Source organism: Bidens hawaiensis, unplaced genomic scaffold (genome assembly GCF_021521415.1).
Source record: "Bidens hawaiensis isolate Kalapana, Puna unplaced genomic scaffold, B.hawaiensis_p1.1 tig00039896_1, whole genome shotgun sequence".
Classification (NCBI taxonomy): Eukaryota; Viridiplantae; Streptophyta; class Magnoliopsida; order Asterales; family Asteraceae; genus Bidens; species Bidens hawaiensis.
The window spans coordinates 31,576-55,190 of NW_027505630.1; the positions used below are offsets into that span (position 1 = coordinate 31,576).

Sequence of the window (23,615 nt, forward strand, 5' to 3'; positions counted from 1 at the left end):
ATGAGTCTCCTAATTGGAGATGCAAATGACATTGATCCTAACTTGGTACTAAGAGGCGATTGTTTCAAAGTTTGCCTTTCAGACAAGCTTTTAAAATATTCGTTCTGTCCCAATAGCAAAGACGGCGGTTACAATGACGTACTCAGGCATGCGAATCAGATTTTGAGAGAATCTAAAATTGAGAATTTAAAAGAAAATGCTAATCATATGGGATTATTGAGTACTTGGAGATGGAGTTTCGGGCTAAAATCAAGTGCTTTGGGTCGGCAAGTGTAAATCCAAATGCTAATGATGATATATTTTTTTGGCCTTGGATGAGTGTGGTTGCTAACAGTGGTTACAACGAGTTGAAGTTCATCTTCTTATGAAGTTGCAGGGTCGCTCAGGCCTTGCGGTGGTTGAATTTGGGAAGTTTATAAACGCTCTTGAGGTTAACAAGCATGGCTGGAAAGATTGGTTTGATCGGTTAAATTAAGTGCAAAGATGATAACTCCTATGGTGCTGTTGGGGATTATCTTAGTAAAAATGGTGATTAGAAGACTTTTGCTGATGTACAAAAAAATGATGAATCATACTGGGGCTGAAAACTAAAATCAGCATAACAGATGATCAGTTGGAATTTGTTATGAAAGAGACAGAGGTGAGGAATGAGAACTTTAATAGATAAGGTATAGTCTTTTCAAGATTGTTTATTGAAGTTCGGTTATATATGTCATCGCTTGGATCTTAGTTTATTCTTGATTAGAAATGGAAATGGTGCAAAAGGTGGCACAAGAGCAGCTTAATATGATTACCAATGAGCATGAACGGACCGAGTGGATGCTGGAGGAGCGTGAAAAGGGACTAAAAGCGCGTGAAGCTATAAATGAAACCGAGAAGAGGAAGCTTGACAATGAGAAGGAAATGGTACTCAATTGTTTGTTATTTTGTGAACTGCAAGATCATATCTAATGTGATGAAATGTTATTTTGGCAGACTGCATTGGCTATTTTGGAACAAAAAATGGTCAATGAAAGAGTGTTATAAGGTTTATTAACAAACTTTTCGGATAAAATCATGTGTTAATGATTAATTTTGTATGTTGCATTTAATAAAACATGGCAGGGAGAAAAAGAAAAATTCCACCAGAAAATTTTCAAGCTTCAAAAGAAGCTTGATGAAAATCAACACCTGGAGCTAGAGATCATGCAACTGAAGAAAAGCGCTGTAGAAGTGATGAAACTCATGACTGAAGCAAAGATCATAATGGCATCAATTATAATCTGAAAGAAAGAGAAGAGGAACTTGAGGATTTCGTAGCGCTTAATCAAGCATTAATAATTAAAGAACGAATGAGCAATGATGAATTGGTGGATGCTCGTAAATGTTGGAATAATCCCGATCTCGTTAAATATCCTGTTAGTTTATTATAGTTTAGTTAAACTTTGTTATATAGTTCGGTTAACAAAGTTAGGGTGTAAATTGTAATTAGTTAATAGTTTGTGTGAATATTGTAAATAGGGAAGATGTGATACGTTGCGACGGTTGACGGAATAACCGTCGGTGAATAACCGTCGATGGGTATAAATACCACCACCGACCACCATTGTAAATTATCAATTGAAGACAAAATCAATAATAACGAATCGTTCATATTCAATTGTGTTCAAATATATTTTTGTTTAATTTCTGCATATTGTGTTAATCGATTCTGAAAGCCATCAAATTGGTATTAGAGCAAGGCACGAATAACACTACCGATTCCATGTTTGCGATTTTGCTAACCCAAGATCGAAACCCAAAATCGCTGTAAAACCTTAGAACATCTGAAATTGATTCCATAATCTCAAAGGATTGTTGAATATCAAATCACAGAGAAGGTTCAATATTTTCGATTCAAGAAGTAATTGGTCACGGGCAGTTTAGCAGAGGTGTGATCAAGCAATCGAAAGAACCATGGGGCAGTTTTCTAGCAACTAACAGGAGGTCCGAGATTCGATCCAGGAAGAAATTGATCAAAAGCAATTTGTCAGAGATTTGATCAAATCCAGTGGTGACCGAAAGACCAGCGGGCTGTACTCGCAAGTATATATAATTCAACCGAAAGCAAAAGTAAAAGTTGAATAGTGACACATCAAGTCATATCAAGATTGGGAGAAGGAAGAAGACTCAGTCAATGGCTGGCAAGAATAATGAATCCGTAAAGGAAGCAGGACCATCAATGACGTTACAATGCCCAATTTTGAATTTAACAAATTATACAATTTGGGCAGTAAAGATCATAGCAATTTTTGATGTTCATGGAATCTCGGAGGTACTAGAAGAAGAAGAAGGTGCATTTGATTTTAAGAAAAATAGGATGGCTATTGCATATTTCTTTCAAGCAATGCCTGAAGAAATTGTTCTTCAGGTTGCTCATCATAAGAAAGCAGCAGGCATATGGGCAGACTTAAAGGCTCGTTTTGTGGGAGCAGACAGGGTTAAAGAGGCTAGATTACAAACTCTTGAATCAGAGTTTGAAGCCTTGAAAATGAAAGATACGGACACTATCGATGACTTCACGGGAAAAATTAGTCAACTCGTGTCACAAGCCAACAACCTTGGATCCACAATCGATAATAAAAAATTAGTCTGAAAACTACTTAAATCTGTACCAAAGAAGTACATTCAGATTGTTGCTGCAATTGAGCAATTTGCATATTTGAATACTATATTGTTTTAAGAAGCCATTTGAAGATTAAAAGCATATGAAGAACGCATCAAGGAGTCAACCGAGTAAGAAGACAAACATAATAAACTTATGTTCATCAACACATCTGGAAAAGAAAAGTTTGAAGAACATAAGTGTAAGCATTGTGGCAATTGGAGTTTAAACCAAGGAAACTTTGGACAAGGCCGAGGTAAAGGTCGTTGGTCCAGGAAAAGTAAAGACGGTGCCATGGAAAGTTAGGCGAACCTATCCGTGAAGATAAAAGTCATGTGAGATGCCATAAGTGTAACGAGCTCGGACATTATAAAAGTGAATGTCCAAAATGGAAGGATAGGAGGCTCATCTCGTTTGGAGTCAAACTACACTACCATGAGGAAATAGCAAGTCATAATACAAGATTGAGATTAAGGGGGTGATTGTTGGAATAATCCCGATCTTGTTAAATATCCCGTTAGTTTATTATAGTTTAGTTAAACTTTGTTATATAGTTCGGTTAGCAAAGTTAGGGTGTAAATTGTAATTAGTTGATATTTTGTGTGAATATTGTAAATAGGGAAGATGTGATACGTTGCGACGGTTGACGGAATAATTCACCGACGATGGGTATAAATACCACCACCGACCACCATTGTAAATTATCAATTGAAGACAAAATCAATAATAACGAATCGTTCATATTCAATTGTGTTCAAATATATTTTTGTTTAATTTCTGCATATTGTGTTAATCGATTCTGAAAGCCATCAAATTGGTATTAGAGCAAGGCACGAACAACACTATCGATTCCATGTTTGCGATTTTGCTAACCCAAGATCGAAACCCTAAATCGCTGTAAAACCTTAGAACATCTGAAATTGATTCCATAATCTCAAAGGATTGTTGAATATCAAATCACAGAGGAGGTTCAATATTTTCGATTCAAGAAGTAATTGGTCACGGGCAGTTTAGCAGAGGTGTGATCAAGCAATCGAAAGAACCATGGGGCAGTTTTCTAGCAACTAACAGGAGGTCCGAGATTCGATCCAGGAAGAAATTGATCAAAAGCAATTTGTCAGAGATTTGATCAAATCCAGTGGTGACCGAAAGACCAGTGGGCTGTACTCGCAAGTATATATAATTCAACCGAAAGCAAAAGTAAAAGTTGAATAGTGACACATCAAGTCATATCAAGATTGAGAGAAGGAAGAAGAATCAGTCAATGGCTGGCAAGAATAATGAATCCGTAAAGGAAGCAGGACCATCAATGACGTTACAATGCCCAATTTTGAATTCAACAAATTATACAATTTGGGCAGTAAAGATCATAGCAATTTTTGATGTTCATGGAATCTCGGAGGTACTCGAAGAAGAAGAAGGTGCATTTGATTTTAAGAAAAATAGGATGGCTATTGCATATTTCTTTCAAGCAATGCCTGAAGAAATTGTTCTTCAGGTTGCTCATCATAAGAAAGCAGCAGACATATGGGCAGACTTAAAGGCTCGTTTTGTGGGAGCAGACAGGGTTAAAGAGGCTAGATTACAAACTCTTGAATCAGAGTTTGAAGCGTTGAAAATGAAAGATACGGACACTATCGATGACTTCACGGGAAAAATTAGTCAACTCGTGTCACAAGCCAACAACCTTGGATCCACAATCGATAATAAAAAATTAGTCTGAAAACTACTTAAATCTGTACCAAAGAAGTACATTCAGATTGTTGCTGCAATTGAGCAATTTGCATATTTGAATACTATATTGTTTTAAGAAGCCATTTGAAGATTAAAAGCATATGAAGAACGCATCAAGGAGTCAACCGAGTAAGAAGACAAACATAATAAACTTATGTTCATCAACACATCTGGAAAAGAAAAGTTTGAAGAACATAAGTGTAAGCATTGTGGCAATTGGAGTTTAAACCAAGGAAACTTTGGACAAGGCCGAGGTAAAGGTCGTTGGTCAGGAAAAGTAAAGACGGTGCCATGGAAAGTTAGGCGAACCTATCCGTGAAGATAAAAGTCATGTGAGATGCCATAAGTGTAACGAGCTCGGACATTATAAAAGTGAATGTCCAAAATGGAAGGATAGGAGGCTCATCTCGTTTGGAGTCAAACTACACTACCATGAGGAAATAGCAAGTCATAATACAAGATTGAGATTAAGGGGGTGATTGTTGGAATAATCCCGATCTTGTTAAATATCCCGTTAGTTTATTATAGTTTAGTTAAACTTTGTTATATAGTTCGGTTAGCAAAGTTAGGGTGTAAATTGTAATTAGTTGATATTTTGTGTGAATATTGTAAATAGGGAAGATGTGATACCTTGCGACGGTTGACGGAATAACCGTCGGTGAATAACCGTCGATGGGTATAAATACCACCACCGACCACCATTGTAAATTATCAATTGAAGAAAAAATCAATAATAACGAATCGTTCATATTCAATTGTGTTCAAATATATTTTTGTTTAATTTCTGCATATTGTGTTAATCGATTCTGAAAGCCATCAAATTGGTATTAGAGCAAGGCACGAATAACACTACCGATTCCATGTTTGCGATTTTGCTAACCCAAGATCGAAACCCTAAATCGCTGTAAAACCTTAGAACATCTGAAATTGATTCCATAATCTCAAAGGATTGTTGAATATCAAATCACAGAGGAGGTTCAATATTTTCGATTTAAGAAGTAATTGGTCACGGGCAGTTTAGCAGAGGTGTGATCAAGCAATCGAAAGAACCATGGGGCAGTTTTCTAGCAACTAACAGGAGGTCCGAGATTCGATCCAGGAAGAAATTGATCAAAAGCAATTTGACAGAGATTTGATCAAATCCAGTGGTGACCGAAAGACCAGCGGGCTGTACTCGCAAGTATATATAATTCAACCGAAAGCAAAAGTAAAAGTTGAATAGTGACACATCAAGTCATATCAAGATTGGGAGAAGGAAGAAGACTCAATCAATGGCTGGCAAGAATAATGAATCCGTAAAGGAAGCAGGACCATCAATGACGTTACAATGCCCAATTTTGAATTAAACAAATTATACAATTTGGGCAGTAAAGATCATAGCAATTTTTGATGTTCATGGAATCTCGGAGGTACTCGAAGAAGAAGAAGGTGCATTTGATTTTAAGAAAAATAGGATGGCTATTGCATATTTCTTTCAAGCAATGCCTGAAGAAATTGTTCTTCAGGTTGCTCATCATAAGAAAGCAGCAGACATATGGGCAGACTTAAAGGCTCGTTTTGTGGGAACAGACAGGGTTAAAGAGGCTAGATTACAAACTCTTGAATCAGAGTTTGAAGCCTTGAAAATGAAAGATACGGACACTATCGATGACTTCACGGGAAAAATTAGTCAACTCGTGTCACAAGCCAACAACCTTGGATCCACAATCGATAATAAAAAATTAGTCTGAAAACTACTTAAATCTGTACCAAAGAAGTACATTCAGATTGTTGCTGCAATTGAGCAATTTGCATATTTGAATACTATATTGTTTTAAGAAGCCATTTGAAGATTAAAAGCATATGAAGAACGCATCAAGGAGTCAATCGAGTAAGAAGACAAACATAATAAACTTATGTTCATCAACACATCTGGAAAAGAAAAGTTTGAAGAACATAAGTGTAAGCATTGTGGCAATTGGAGTTTAAACCAAGGAAACTTTGGACAAGGCCGAGGTAAAGGTCGTTGGTCCAGGAAAAGTAAAGACGGTGCCATGGAAAGTTAGGCGAACCTATCCGTGAAGATAAAAGTCATGTGAGATGCCATAAGTGTAACGAGCTCGGACATTATAAAAGTGAATGTCCAAAATGGAAGGATAGGAGGCTCATCTCGTTTGGAGTCAAACTACACTACCATGAGGAAATAGCAAGTCATAATACAAGATTGAGATTAAGGGGGTGATTGTTGGAATAATCCCGATCTTGTTAAATATCCCGTTAGTTTATTATAGTTTAGTTAAACTTTGTTATATAGTTCGGTTAGCAAAGTTAGGGTGTAAATTGTAATTAGTTGATATTTTGTGTGAATATTGTAAATAGGGAAGATGTGATACGTTGCGACGGTTGACGGAATAATTCACCGACGATGGGTATAAATACCACCACCGACCACCATTGTAAATTATCAATTGAAGACAAAATCAATAATAACGAATCGTTCATATTCAATTGTGTTCAAATATATTTTTGTTTAATTTCTGCATATTGTGTTAATCGATTCTGAAAGCCATCAAATTGGTATTAGAGCAAGGCACGAACAACACTATCGATTCCATTTTTGCGATTTTGCTAACCCAAGATCGAAACCCTAAATCGCTGTAAAACCTTAGAACATCTGAAATTGATTCCCGAATCTCAAAGGATTGTTGAATATCAAATCACAGAGGAGGTTCAATATTTTCGATTCAAGAAGTAATTGGTCACGGGCAGTTTAGCAGAGGTGTGATCAAGCAATTGAAAGAACCATGGGGCAGTTTTCTAGCAACTAACAGGAGGTCCGAGATTCGATCCAGGAAGAAATTGATCAAAAGCAATTTGTCAGAGATTTGATCAAATCCAGTGGTGACCGAAAGACCAGTGGGCTGTACTCGCAAGTATATATAATTCAACCGAAAGCAAAAGTAAAAGTTGAATAGTGACACATCAAGTCATATCAAGATTGAGAGAAGGAAGAAGAATCAGTCAATGGCTGGCAAGAATAATGAATCCGTAAAGGAAGCAGGACCATCAATGACGTTACAATGCCCAATTTTGAATTCAACAAATTATACAATTTGGGCAGTAAAGATCATAGCAATTTTTGATGTTCATGGAATCTCGGAGGTACTCGAAGAAGAAGAAGGTGCATTTGATTTTAAGAAAAATAGGATGGCTATTGCATATTTCTTTCAAGCAATGCCTGAAGAAATTGTTCTTCAGGTTGCTCATCATAAGAAAGCAGCAGACATATGGGCAGACTTAAAGGCTCGTTTTGTGGGAGCAGACAGGGTTAAAGAGGCTAGATTACAAACTCTTGAATCAGAGTTTGAAGCCTTGAAAATGAAAGATACGGACACTATCGATGACTTCACGGGAAAAATTAGTCAACTCGTGTCACAAGCCAACAACCTTGGATCCACAATCGATAATAAAAAATTAGTCTGAAAACTACTTAAATCTGTACCAAAGAAGTACATTCAGATTGTTGCTGCAATTGAGCAATTTGCATATTTGAATACTATATTGTTTTAAGAAGCCATTTGAAGATTAAAAGCATATGAAGAACGCATCAAGGAGTCAACCGAGTAAGAAGACAAACATAATAAACTTATGTTCATCAACACATCTGGAAAAGAAAAGTTTGAAGAACATAAGTGTAAGCATTGTGGCAATTGGAGTTTAAACCAAGGAAACTTTGGACAAGGCCGAGGTAAAGGTCGTTGGTCCAGGAAAAGTAAAGACGGTGCCATGGAAAGTTAGGCGAACCTATCCGTGAAGATAAAAGTCATGTGAGATGCCATAAGTGTAACGAGCTCGGACATTATAAAAGTGAATGTCCAAAATGGAAGGATAGGAGGCTCATCTCGTTTGGAGTCAAACTACACTACCATGAGGAAATAGCAAGTCATAATACAAGATTGAGATTAAGGGGGTGATTGTTGGAATAATCCCGATCTTGTTAAATATCCCGTTAGTTTATTATAGTTTAGTTAAACTTTGTTATATAGTTCGGTTAGCAAAGTTAGGGTGTAAATTGTAATTAGTTGATATTTTGTGTGAATATTGTAAATAGGGAAGATGTGATACGTTGCGACGGTTGACGGAATAACCGTCGGTGAATAACCGTCGATGGGTATAAATACCACCACCGACCACCATTGTAAATTATCAATTGAAGAAAAAATCAATAATAACGAATCGTTCATATTCAATTGTGTTCAAATATATTTTTGTTTAATTTCTGCATATTGTGTTAATCGATTCTGAAAGCCATCAAATTGGTATTAGAGCAAGGCACGAATAACACTACCGATTCCATGTTTGCGATTTTGCTAACCCAAGATCGAAACCCTAAATCGCTGTAAAACCTTAGAACATCTGAAATTGATTCCATAATCTCAAAGGATTGTTGAATATCAAATCACAGAGGAGGTTCAATATTTTCGATTTAAGAAGTAATTGGTCACGGGCAGTTTAGCAGAGGTGTGATCAAGCAATCGAAAGAACCATGGGGCAGTTTTCTAGCAACTAACAGGAGGTCCGAGATTCGATCCAGGAAGAAATTGATCAAAAGCAATTTGACAGAGATTTGATCAAATCCAGTGGTGACCGAAAGACCAGCGGGCTGTACTCGCAAGTATATATAATTCAACCGAAAGCAAAAGTAAAAGTTGAATAGTGACACATCAAGTCATATCAAGATTGGGAGAAGGAAGAAGACTCAGTCAATGGCTGGCAAGAATAATGAATCCGTAAAGGAAGCAGGACCATCAATGACGTTACAATGCCCAATTTTGAATTAAACAAATTATACAATTTGGGCAGTAAAGATCATAGCAATTTTTGATGTTCATGGAATCTCGGAGGTACTCGAAGAAGAAGAAGGTGCATTTGATTTTAAGAAAAATAGGATGGCTATTGCATATTTCTTTCAAGCAATGCCTGAAGAAATTGTTCTTCAGGTTGCTCATCATAAGAAAGCAGCAGACATATGGGCAGACTTAAAGGCTCGTTTTGTGGGAACAGACAGGGTTAAAGAGGCTAGATTACAAACTCTTGAATCAGAGTTTGAAGCCTTGAAAATGAAAGATACGGACACTATCGATGACTTCACGGGAAAAATTAGTCAACTCGTGTCACAAGCCAACAACCTTGGATCCACAATCGATAATAAAAAATTAGTCTGAAAACTACTTAAATCTGTACCAAAGAAGTACATTCAGATTGTTGCTGCAATTGAGCAATTTGCATATTTGAATACTATATTGTTTTAAGAAGCCATTTGAAGATTAAAAGCATATGAAGAACGCATCAAGGAGTCAATCGAGTAAGAAGACAAACATAATAAACTTATGTTCATCAACACATCTGGAAAAGAAAAGTTTGAAGAACATAAGTGTAAGCATTGTGGCAATTGGAGTTTAAACCAAGGAAACTTTGGACAAGGCCGAGGTAAAGGTCGTTGGTCCAGGAAAAGTAAAGACGGTGCCATGGAAAGTTAGGCGAACCTATCCGTGAAGATAAAAGTCATGTGAGATGCCATAAGTGTAATGAGCTCGGACATTATAAAAGTGAATGTCCAAAATGGAAGGATAGGAGGCTCATCTCGTTTGGAGTCAAACTACACTACCATGAGGAAATAGCAAGTCATAATACAAGATTGAGATTAAGGGGGTGATTGTTGGAATAATCCCGATCTTGTTAAATATCCCGTTAGTTTATTATAGTTTAGTTAAACTTTGTTATATAGTTCGGTTAGCAAAGTTAGGGTGTAAATTGTAATTAGTTGATATTTTGTGTGAATATTGTAAATAGGGAAGATGTGATACGTTGCGACGGTTGACGGAATAACCGTCGGTGAATAACCGTCGATGGGTATAAATACCACCACCGACCACCATTGTAAATTATCAATTGAAGACAAAATCAATAATAACAAATCGTTCATATTCAATTGTGTTCAAATATATTTTTGTTTAATTTCTGCATATTGTGTTATTCGATTCTGAAAGCCATCAAATTGGTATTAGAGCAAGGCACGAATAACACTACCGATTCCATGTTTGCGATTTTGCTAACCCAAGATCGAAACCCTAAATCGCTGTAAAACCTTAGAACATCTGAAATTGATTCCATAATCTCAAAGGATTGTTGAATATCAAATCACAGAGGAGGTTCAATATTTTCGATTCAAGAAGTAATTGGTCACGGGCAGTTTAGCAGAGGTGTGATCAAGCAATCGAAAGAACCATGGGGCAGTTTTCTAGCAACTAACAGGAGGTCCGAGATTCGATCCAGGAAGAAATTGATCAAAAGCAATTTGTCAGAGATTTGATCAAATCCAGTGGTGACCGAAAGACCAGTGGGCTGTACTCGCAAGTATATATAATTCAACCGAAAGCAAAAGTAAAAGTTGAATAGTGACACATCAAGTCATATCAAGATTGGGAGAAGGAAGAAGAATCAGTCAATGGCTGGCTGGCAAGAATAATGAATCCGTAAAGGAAGCAGGACCATCAATGACGTTACAATGCCCAATTTTGAATTCAACAAATTATACAATTTGGGCAGTAAAGATCATAGCAATTTTTGATGTTCATGGAATCTCGGAGGTACTCGAAGAAGAAGAAGGTGCATTTGATTTTAAGAAAAATAGGATGGCTATTGCATATTTCTTTCAAGCAATGCCTGAAGAAATTGTTCTTCAGGTTGCTCATCATAAGAAAGCAGCAGACATATGGGCAGACTTAAAGGCTCGTTTTGTGGGAGCAGACAGGGTTAAAGAGGCTAGATTACAAACTCTTTAATCAGAGTTTGAAGCCTTGAAAATGAAAGATACGGACACTATCGATGACTTCACGGGAAAAATTAGTCAACTCGTGTCACAAGCCAACAACCTTGGATCCACAATCGATGATAAAAAATTAGTTTGAAAACTACTTAAATCTGTACCAAAGAAGTACATTCAGATTGTTGCTGCAATTGAGCAATTTGCAAATTTGAATACTATATTGTTTTAAGAAGCCATTTGAAGATTAAAAGCATATGAAGAACGCATCAAGGAGTCAACCGAGTAAGAAGACAAACATAATAAACTTATGTTCATCAACACATCTGGAAAAGAAAAGTTTGAAGAACATAAGTGTAAGCATTGTGGCAATTGGAGTTTAAACCAAGGAAACTTTGGACAAGGCCGAGGTAAAGGTCGTTGGTCCAGGAAAAGTAAAGACGGTGCCATGGAAAGTTAGGCGAACCTATCCGTGAAGATAAAAGTCATGTGAGATGCCATAAGTGTAACGAGCTCGGACATTATAAAAGTGAATGTCCAAAATGGAAGGATAGGAGGCTCATCTCGTTTGGAGTCAAACTACACTACCATGAGGAAATAGCAAGTCATAATACAAGATTGAGATTAAGGGGGTGATTGTTGGAATAATCCCGATCTTGTTAAATATCCCGTTAGTTTATTATAGTTTAGTTAAACTTTGTTATATAGTTCGGTTAGCAAAGTTAGGGTGTAAATTGTAATTAGTTGATATTTTGTGTGAATATTGTAAATAGGGAAGATGTGATACGTTGCGACGGTTGACGGAATAACCGTCGGTGAATAACCGTCGATGGGTATAAATACCACCACCGACCACCATTGTAAATTATCAATTGAAGACAAAATCAATAATAACGAATCGTTCATATTCAATTGTGTTCAAATATATTTTTGTTTAATTTCTGCATATTGTGTTAATCGATTCTGAAAGCCATCAAATTGGTATTAGAGCAAGGCACGAATAACACTACCGATTCCATGTTTGCGATTTTGCTAACCCAAGATCGAAACCCTAAATCGCTGTAAAACCTTAGAACATCTGAAATTGATTCCATAATCTCAAAGGATTGTTGAATATCAAATCACAGAGGAGGTTTAATATTTTCGATTTAAGAAGTAATTGGTCACGGGCAGTTTAGCAGAGGTGTGATCAAGCAATCGAAAGAACCATGGGGCAGTTTTCTAGCAACTAACAGGAGGTCCGAGATTCGATCCAGGAAGAAATTGATCAAAAGCAATTTGACAGAGATTTGATCAAATCCAGTGGTGACCGAAAGACCAGCGGGCTGTACTCGCAAGTATATATAATTCAACCGAAAGCAAAAGTAAAAGTTGAATAGTGACACATCAAGTCATATCAAGATTGGGAGAAGGAAGAAGACTCAGTCAATGGCTGGCAAGAATAATGAATCCGTAAAGGAAGCAGGACCATCAATGACGTTACAATGCCCAATTTTGAATTAAACAAATTATACAATTTGGGCAGTAAAGATCATAGCAATTTTTGATGTTCATGGAATCTCGGAGGTACTCGAAGAAGAAGAAGGTGCATTTGATTTTAAGAAAAATAGGATGGCTATTGCATATTTCTTTCAAGCAATGCCTGAAGAAATTGTTCTTCAGGTTGCTCATCATAAGAAAGCAGCAGACATATGGGCAGACTTAAAGGCTCGTTTTGTGGGAGCAGACAGGGTTAAAGAGGCTAGATTACAAACTCTTGAATCAGAGTTTGAAGCCTTGAAAATGAAAGATACGGACACTATCGATGACTTCACGGGAAAAATTAGTCAACTCGTGTCACAAGCCAACAACCTTGGATCCACAATCGATAATAAAAAATTAGTCTGAAAACTACTTAAATCTGTACCAAAGAAGTACATTCAGATTGTTGCTGCAATTGAGCAATTTGCATATTTGAATACTATATTGTTTTAAGAAGCCATTTGAAGATTAAAAGCATATGAAGAACGCATCAAGGAGTCAACCGAGTAAGAAGACAAACATAATAAACTTATGTTCATCAACACATCTGGAAAAGAAAAGTTTGAAGAACATAAGTGTAAGCATTGTGGCAATTGGAGTTTAAACCAAGGAAACTTTGGACAAGGCCGAGGTAAAGGTCGTTGGTCCAGGAAAAGTAAAGACGGTGCCATGGAAAGTTAGGCGAACCTATCCGTGAAGATAAAAGTCATGTGAGATGCCATAAGTGTAACGAGCTCGGACATTATAAAAGTGAATGTCCAAAATGGAAGGATAGGAGGCTCATCTCGTTTGGAGTCAAACTACACTACCATGAGGAAATAGCAAGTCATAATACAAGATTGAGATTAAGGGGGTGATTGTTGGAATAATCCCGATCTTGTTAAATATCCCGTTAGTTTATTATAGTTTAGTTAAACTTTGTTATATAGTTCGGTTAGCAAAGTTAGGGTGTAAATTGTAATTAGTTGATATTTTGTGTGAATATTGTAAATAGGGAAGATGTGATACCTTGCGACGGTTGACGGAATAACCGTCGGTGAATAACCGTCGATGGGTATAAATACCACCACCGACCACCATTGTAAATTATCAATTGAAGAAAAAATCAATAATAACGAATCGTTCATATTCAATTGTGTTCAAATATATTTTTGTTTAATTTCTGCATATTGTGTTAATCGATTCTGAAAGCCATCAAATTGGTATTAGAGCAAGGCACGAATAACACTACCGATTCCATGTTTGCGATTTTGCTAACCCAAGATCGAAACCCTAAATCGCTGTAAAACCTTAGAACATCTGAAATTGATTCCATAATCTCAAAGGATTGTTGAATATCAAATCACAGAGGAGGTTCAATATTTTCGATTTAAGAAGTAATTGGTCACGGGCAGTTTAGCAGAGGTGTGATCAAGCAATCGAAAGAACCATGGGGCAGTTTTCTAGCAACTAACAGGAGGTCTGAGATTCGATCCAGGAAGAAATTGATCAAAAGCAATTTGATAGAGATTTGATCAAATCCAGTGGTGACCGAAAGACCAGCGGGCTGTACTCGCAAGTATATATAATTCAACCGAAAGCAAAAGTAAAAGTTGAATAGTGACACATCAAGTCATATCAAGATTGGGAGAAGGAAGAAGACTCAGTCAATGGCTGGCAAGAATAATGAATCCGTAAAGGAAGCAGGACCATCAATGACGTTACAATGCCCAATTTTGAATTTAACAAATTATACAATTTGGGGAGTAAAGATCATAGCAATTTTTGATGTTCATGGAATCTCGGAGGTACTCGAAGAAGAAGAAGGTGCATTTGATTTTAAGAAAAATAGGATGGCTATTGCATATTTCTTTCAAGCAATGCCTGAAGAAATTGTTCTTCAGGTTGCTCATTATAAGAAAGCAGCAGACATATGGGCAGACTTAAAGGCTCGTTTTGTGGGAGCAGACAGGGTTAAAGAGGCTAGATTACAAACTCTTGAATCAGAGTTTGAAGCATTGAAAATGAAAGATACGGACACTATCGATGACTTCACGGGAAAAATTAGTCAACTCGTGTCACAAGCCAACAACCTTGGATCCACAATCGATAATAAAAAATTAGTCTGAAAACTACTTAAATCTGTACCAAAGAAGTACATTCAGATTGTTGCTGCAATTGAGCAATTTGCAAATTTGAATACTATATTGTTTTAAGAAGCCATTTGAAGATTAAAAGCATATGAAGAACGCATCAAGGAGTCAACCGAGTAAGAAGACAAACATAATAAACTTATGTTCATCAACACATCTGGAAAAGAAAAGTTTGAAGAACATAAGTGTAAGCATTGTGGCAATTGGAGTTTAAACCAAGGAAACTTTGGACAAGGCCGAGGTAAAGGTCGTTGGTCCAGGAAAAGTAAAGACGGTGCCATGGAAAGTTAGGCGAACCTATCCGTGAAGATAAAAGTCATGTGAGATGCCATAAGTGTAACGAGCTCGGACATTATAAAAGTGAATGTCCAAAATGGAAGGATAGGAGGCTCATCTCGTTTGGAGTCAAACTACACTACCATGAGGAAATAGCAAGTCATAATACAAGATTGAGATTAAGGGGGTGATTGTTGGAATAATCCCGATCTTGTTAAATATCCCGTTAGTTTATTATAGTTTTGTTAAACTTTGTTATATAGTTCGGTTAGCAAAGTTAGGGTGTAAATTGTAATTAGTTGACATTTTGGGTGAATATTGTAAATAGGGAAGATGTGATACGTTGCGACGGTTGACGGAATAACCGTCGGTGAATAACCGTCGATGGGTATAAATACCACCACCGACCACCATTGTAAATTATCAATTGAAGACAAAATCAATAATAACAAATCGTTCATATTCAATTGTGTTCAAATATATTTTTGTTTAATTTCTGCATATTGTGTTATTCGATTCTGAAAGCCATCAAATTGGTATTAGAGCAAGGCACGAATAACACTACCGATTCCATGTTTGCGATTTTGCTAACCCAAGATCGAAACCCTAAATCGCTGTAAAACCTTAGAACATCTGAAATTGATTCCATAATCTCAAAGGATTGTTGAATATCAAATCACAGAGGAGGTTCAATATTTTCGATTCAAGAAGTAATTGGTCACGGGCAGTTTAGCTGAGGTGTGATCAAGCAATCGAAAGAACCATGGGGCAGTTTTCTAGCAACTAACAGGAGGTCCGAGATTCGATCCAGGAAGAAATTGATCAAAAGCAATTTGTCAGAGATTTGATCAAATCCAGTGGTGACCGAAAGACCAGTGGGCTGTACTCGCAAGTATATATAATTCAACCAAAAGCAAAAGTAAAAGTTGAATAGTGACACATCAAGTCATATCAAGATTGGGAGAAGGAAGAAGACTCAGTCAATGGCTGGCAAGAATAATGAATCCGTAAAGGAAGCAGGACCATCAATGACGTTACAATGCCCAATTTTGAATTCAACAAATTATACAATTTGGGCAGTAAAGATCATAGCAATTTTTGATGTTCATGGAATCTCGGAGGTACTCGAAGAAGAAGAAGGTGCATTTGATTTTAAGAAAAATAGGATGGCTATTGCATATTTCTTTCAAGCAATGCCTGAAGAAATTGTTCTTCAGGTTGCTCATCATAAGAAAGCAGCAGACATATGGGCAGACTTAAAGGCTCGTTTTGTGGGAGCAGACAGGGTTAAAGAGGCTAGATTACAAACTCTTGAATCAGAGTTTGAAGCCTTGAAAATGAAAGATACGGACACTATCGATGACTTCACGGGAAAAATTAGTCAACTCGTGTCACAAGCCAACAACCTTGGATCCACAATCGATAATAAAAAATTAGTCTGAAAACTACTTAAATCTGTACCAAAGAAGTACATTCAGATTGTTGCTGCAATTGAGCAATTTGCATATTTGAATACTATATTGTTTTAAGAAGCCATTTGAAGATTAAAAGCATATGAAGAACGCATCAAGGAGTCAATCGAGTAAGAAGACAAACATAATAAACTTATGTTCATCAACACATCTGGAAAAGAAAAGTTTGAAGAACATAAGTGTAAGCATTGTGGCAATTGGAGTTTAAACCAAGGAAACTTTGGACAAGGCCGAGGTAAAGGTCGTTGGTCCAGGAAAAGTAAAGACGGTGCCATGGAAAGTTAGGCGAACCTATCCGTGAAGATAAAAGTCATGTGAGATGCCATAAGTGTAACGAGCTCGGACATTATAAAAGTGAATGTCCAAAATGGAAGGATATGAGGCTCATCTCGTTTGGAGTCAAACTACACTACCATGAGGAAATAGCAAGTCATAATACAAGATTGAGATTAAGGGGGTGATTGTTGGAATAATCCCGATCTTGTTAAATATCCCGTTAGTTTATTATAGTTTAGTTAAACTTTGTTATATAGTTCGGTTAGCAAAGTTAGGGTGTAAATTGTAATTAGTTGATATTTTGTGTGAATATTGTAAATAGGGAAGATGTGATACGTTGCGACGGTTGACGGAATAACCGTCGGTGAATAACCGTCGATGGGTATAAATACCACCACCGACCACCATTGTAAATTATCAATTGAAGACAAAATCAATAATAACAAATCGTTCATATTCAATTGTGTTCAAATATATTTTTGTTTAATTTCTGCATATTGTGTTATTCGATTCTGAAAGCCATCAAATTGGTATTAGAGCAAGGCACGAATAACACTACCGATTCCATGTTTGCGATTTTGCTAACCCAAGATCGAAACCCTAAATCGCTGTAAAACCTTAGAACATCTGAAATTGATTCCATAATCTCAAAGGATTGTTGAATATCAAATCACAGAGGAGGTTCAATATTTTCGATTCAAGAAGTAATTGGTCACGGGCAGTTTAGCAGAGGTGTGATCAAGCAATCGAAAGAACCATGGGGCAGTTTTCTAGCAACTAACAGGAGGTCCGAGATTCGATCCAGGAAGAAATTGATCAAAAGCAATTTGTCAGAGATTTGATCAAATCCAGTGGTGACCGAAAGACCAGTGGGCTGTACTCGCAAGTATATATAATTCAACCGAAAGCAAAAGTAAAAGTTGAATAGTGACACATCAAGTCATATCAAGATTGGGAGAAGGAAGAAGAATCAGTCAATGGCTGGCTGGCAAGAATAATGAATCCGTAAAGGAAGCAGGACCATCAATGACGTTACAATGCCCAATTTTGAATTCAACAAATTATACAATTTGGGCAGTAAAGATCATAGCAATTTTTGATGTTCATGGAATCTCGGAGGTACTCGAAGAAGAAGAAGGTGCATTTGATTTTAAGAAAAATAGGATGGCTATTGCATATTTCTTTCAAGCAATGCCTGAAGAAATTGTTCTTCAGGTTGCTCATCATAAGAAAGCAGCAGACATATGGGCAGACTTAAAGGCTCGTTTTGTGGGAGCAGACAGGGTTAAAGAGGCTAGATTACAAACTCTTGAATCAGAGTTTGAAGCCTTGAAAATGAAAGATACGGACACTATCGATGACTTCACGGGAAAAATTAGTCAACTCGTGTCACAAGCCAACAACCTTGGATCCACAATCGATGATAAAAAATTAGTTTGAAAACTACTTAAATCTGTACCAAAGAAGTACATTCAGATTGTTGCTGCAATTGAGCAATTTGCAAATTTGAATACTATATTGTTTTAAGAAGCCATTTGAAGATTAAAAGCATATGAAGAACGCATCAAGGAGTCAACCGAGTAAGAAGACAAACATAATAAACTTATGTTCATCAACACATCTGGAAAAGAAAAGTTTGAAGAACATAAGTGTAAGCATTGTGGCAATTGGAGTTTAAACCAAGGAAACTTTGGACAAGGCCGAGGTAAAGGTCGTTGGTCCAGGAAAAGTAAAGACGGTGCCATGGAAAGTTAGGCGAACCTATCCGTGAAGATAAAAGTCATGTGAGATGCCATAAGTGTAACGAGCTCGGACATTATAAAAGTGAATGTCCAAAATGGAAGGATAGGAGGCTCATCTCGTTTGGAGTCAAACTACACTACCATGAGGAAATAGCAAGTCATAATACAAGATTGAGATTAAGGGGGTGATTGTTGGAATAATCCCGATCTTGTTAAATATCCCGTTAGTTTATTATAGTTTAGTTAAACTTTGTTATATAGTTCGGTTAGCAAAGTTAGGGTGTAAATTGTAATTAGTTGATATTTTGTGTGAATATTGTAAATAGGGAAGATGTGATACGTTGCGACGGTTGACGGAATAACCGTCGGTGAATAACCGTCGATGGGTATAAATACCACCACCGACCACCATTGTAAATTATCAATTGAAGACAAAATCAATAATAACGAATCGTTCATATTCAATTGTGTTCAAATATATTTTTGTTTAATTTCTGCATATTGTGTTAATCGATTCTGAAAGCCATCAAATTGGTATTAGAGCAAGGCACGAATAACACTACCGATTCCATGTTTGCGATTTTGCTAACCCAAGATCGAAACCCTAAATCGCTGTAAAACCTTAGAACATCTGAAATTGATTCCATAATCTCAAAGGATTGTTGAATATCAAATCACAGAGGAGGTTTAATATTTTCGATTTAAGAAGTAATTGGTCACGGGCAGTTTAGCAGAGGTGTGATCAAGCAATCGAAAGAACCATGGGGCAGTTTTCTAGCAACTAACAGGAGGTCCGAGATTCGATCCAGGAAGAAATTGATCAAAAGCAATTTGACAGAGATTTGATCAAATCCAGTGGTGACCGAAAGACCAGCGGGCTGTACTCGCAAGTATATATAATTCAACCGAAAGCAAAAGTAAAAGTTGAATAGTGACACATCAAGTCATATCAAGATTGGGAGAAGGAAGAAGACTCAGTCAATGGCTGGCAAGAATAATGAATCCGTAAAGGAAGCAGGACCATCAATGACGTTACAATGCCCAATTTTGAATTAAACAAATTATACAATTTGGGCAGTAAAGATCATAGCAATTTTTGATGTTCATGGAATCTCGGAGGTACTCGAAGAAGAAGAAGGTGCATTTGATTTTAAGAAAAATAGGATGGCTATTGCATATTTCTTTCAAGCAATGCCTGAAGAAATTGTTCTTCAGGTTGCTCATCATAAGAAAGCAGCAGACATATGGGCAGACTTAAAGGCTCGTTTTGTGGGAGCAGACAGGGTTAAAGAGGCTAGATTACAAACTCTTGAATCAGAGTTTGAAGCCTTGAAAATGAAAGATACGGACACTATCGATGACTTCACGGGAAAAATTAGTCAACTCGTGTCACAAGCCAACAACCTTGGATCCACAATCGATAATAAAAAATTAGTCTGAAAACTACTTAAATCTGTACCAAAGAAGTACATTCAGATTGTTGCTGCAATTGAGCAATTTGCATATTTGAATACTATATTGTTTTAAGAAGCCATTTGAAGATTAAAAGCATATGAAGAACGCATCAAGGAGTCAACCGAGTAAGAAGACAAACATAATAAACTTATGTTCATCAACACATCTGGAAAAGAAAAGTTTGAAGAACATAAGTGTAAGCATTGTGGCAATTGGAGTTTAAACCAAGGAAACTTTGGACAAGGCCGAGGTAAAGGTCGTTGGTCCAGGAAAAGTAAAGACGGTGCCATGGAAAGTTAGGCGAACCTATCCGTGAAGATAAAAGTCATGTGAGATGCCATAAGTGTAACGAGCTCGGACATTATAAAAGTGAATGTCCAAAATGGAAGGATAGGAGGCTCATCTCGTTTGGAGTCAAACTACACTACCATGAGGAAATAGCAAGTCATAATACAAGATTGAGATTAAGGGGGTGATTGTTGGAATAATCCCGATCTTGTTAAATATCCCGTTAGTTTATTATAGTTTTGTTAAACTTTGTTATATAGTTCGGTTAGCAAAGTTAGGGTGTAAATTGTAATTAGTTGATATTTTGTGTGAATATTGTAAATAGGGAAGATGTGATACGTTGCGACGGTTGACGGAATAACCGTCGGTGAATAACCGTCGATGGGTATAAATACCACCACCGACCACCATTGTAAATTATCAATTGAAGACAAAATCAATAATAACAAATCGTTCATATTCAATTGTGTTCAAATATATTTTTGTTTAATTTCTGCATATTGTGTTATTCGATTCTGAAAGCCATCAAATTGGTATTAGAGCAAGGCACGAATAACACTACCGATTCCATGTTTGCGATTTTGCTAACCCAAGATCGAAACCCTAAATCGCTGTAAAACCTTAGAACATCTGAAATTGATTCCATAATCTCAAAGGATTGTTGAATATCAAATCACAGAGAAGGTTCAATATTTTCGATTCAAGAAGTAATTGGTCACGGGCAGTTTAGCAGAGGTGTGATCAAGCAATCGAAAGAACCATGGGGCAGTTTTCTAGCAACTAACAGGAGGTCCGAGATTTGATCCAGGAAGAAATTGATCAAAAGCAATTTGTCAGAGATTTGATCAAATCCAGTGGTGACCGAAAGACCAGTGGGCTGTACTCGCAAGTATATATAATTCAACCGAAAGCAAAAGTAAAAGTTGAATAGTGACACATCAAGTCATATCAAGATTGGGAGAAGGAAGAAGACTCAGTCAATGGCTGGCAAGAATAATGAATCCGTAAAGGAAGCAGGACCATCAATGACGTTACAATGCCCAATTTTGAATTCAACAAATTATACAATTTGGGCAGTAAAGATCATAGCAATTTTTGATGTTCATGGAATCTCGGAGGTACTCGAAGAAGAAGAAGGTGCATTTGATTTTAAGAAAAATAGGACGGCTATTGCATATTTCTTTCAAGCAATGCCTGAAGAAATTGTTCTTCAGGTTGCTCATCATAAGAAAGCGGCAGACATATGTGTAGACTTAAAGGCTCGTTTTGTAGGAGCAGACAGGGTTAAAGAGGCTAGATTACAAACTCTTGAATTAGAGTTTGGAGCCTTGAAAATGAAAGATATGGACACTATCGATGACTTCACGGGAAAAATTAGTCAACTCGTGTCACAAGCCAACAACATTGGATCCACAATCGGTAATAAAAAATTAGTCTGAAAACTACTTAAATCTGTACCGAAGAAGTACATTCAGATTGTTGCTGCAATTGAGCAATTTGAAGATTTGAATACTATGTTGTTTCAAGAAGCCATTGGAAGATTAAAAGCATATGAAGAACGCATCAAGGAGCCAACCGAGTAAGAAGACAAACATAATAAACTTATGTTCACCAACACATCTGGAAAAGAAAAGTTTAAAGAACATAAGTGTAAGCATTGTGGAAACTGGAGTTTAAACCAAGGAAAATTTGGACATGGCCGGGGTAAAGGTCGTTGGTCCAGGAAAAGTAAAGACGGTGAACAAGCTCATGAAGACAAAGGCCATGGAAAGTTAGGCGAACCTATTCGTGAAGATAAAAGTCATGTGAGATGCCATAAGTGCAACGAGCTTGGACATTATAAAAGTGAATGTCCAAAATGGAAGGATCAGGAGGCTTATCTCGTTTGGAGTCAAACTACACTACTATGAGGAAATAGCAAGTCATTATACAAGATCGAGATTAAGGGGGTGATTGTTGGAATAATCCCGATCTCGTTAAATATCCCGTTAGTTTATTATAGTTTAATTAAACTTTGTTATATAGTTCGGTTAACAAAGTTAGGGTGTAAATTGTAATTAGTTGATATTTTGTGTGAATATTGTAAATAGGGAAGATGTGAAACGTTGCGACGGTTGACGGAATAATCTTCGGTGAATAACCGTCGGTGGGTATAAATACCACCACAGCCCACCATTGTTAATTATCAATTGAAGACAAAATCAATAATAAAGAATCGTTCATATTCAATTGTGTTCAAATATATTTTCGTTTAATTTCTGCATATTTTGTTAATCGATTCTGAAGGCCATCAGTAAAGAGCTAATTCATGTTATTAGTTATGGTTAGGTGGCTAGATTGTAACAATATGGCTAGCTTGACAACATGTACACTGAAATTTCTTTTGATCATGTTTGTTTAAACTTTGGACAATAGGGTTTTAGTGGAAATACTAGTCTAGTGCATGTTGTTGTGAAGAGAATGGGGGAGCTTGATGAAAAGCCTATTATTGCTGCTGCTAAGAAACATTTTTCTAATTAATAAAAAGGAGGTATCTAAAAATGCCATAAAGTTGGCATCTTTGTGGGAGGATCATCTCCGATCCTAGCCGGCATCCCTTCAAAATCATCACCGTTGAAGGGAATAGTGAGGTATCACATACCCTTCTTTTTCTGGTTTTAATAAACTTATTTAATATAAAACATCAATAGCTTATTGTTTGAGGAGCATGTTGATAAATCTATGAAAGTGAAAGTGACACATGATTATGCTGGAGATTCTGGATGAAGAAGATGAGAAGATTACAAGCCTAAAAGACGAACATCAGAAAGGTGTGTATGATGATGTTGTTATGGCTCTAAAATAATAAACGAGTTCAACCAGTGCAAGAACTTTGGAACAAGATGGACGGAATACGGGCAACCTTGAAAGAAGGCGTTGAAGTTGTTCTTAATCAATGGAAAATCTCTAAACATTGCAGAAGACGTTAAACTAGATTGCAGTATAACTTTGATTGGTAGTTTAAACTTGAACTTGTAGTATTAAGTATTAACAAACACTTAATGTGGGAGTATTGTTTAAGGCATAACTCTGTTTTTCTGTCTAAAACTGCTTCATCTGTTGCTGAATCTAATATATATGCTAGTTATGGATTTCGTGTTACTTTAATTTCCAAAATGAATATAAATGATATTGTAGTTTGAGGGCTAAGTGTAACTTTAAGGAAATGTGAAAGGAAAATGGACTTTTTGCCAAAGTCATCAAAAATCGAGTTCACAATTATCTTGCAGTAAACCACACTTGACCAATTAC

At 36.7% G+C, this 23,615-nt stretch overlaps 1 pseudogene; it reads left to right on the forward strand.

Annotated features, from left to right (window-relative positions):
- On the forward strand, positions 1-23,484 carry LOC143614363 (protein INVOLVED IN DE NOVO 2-like; annotated as a pseudogene).
- The last annotated feature ends 131 nt before the right edge of the window (positions 23,485-23,615 follow it).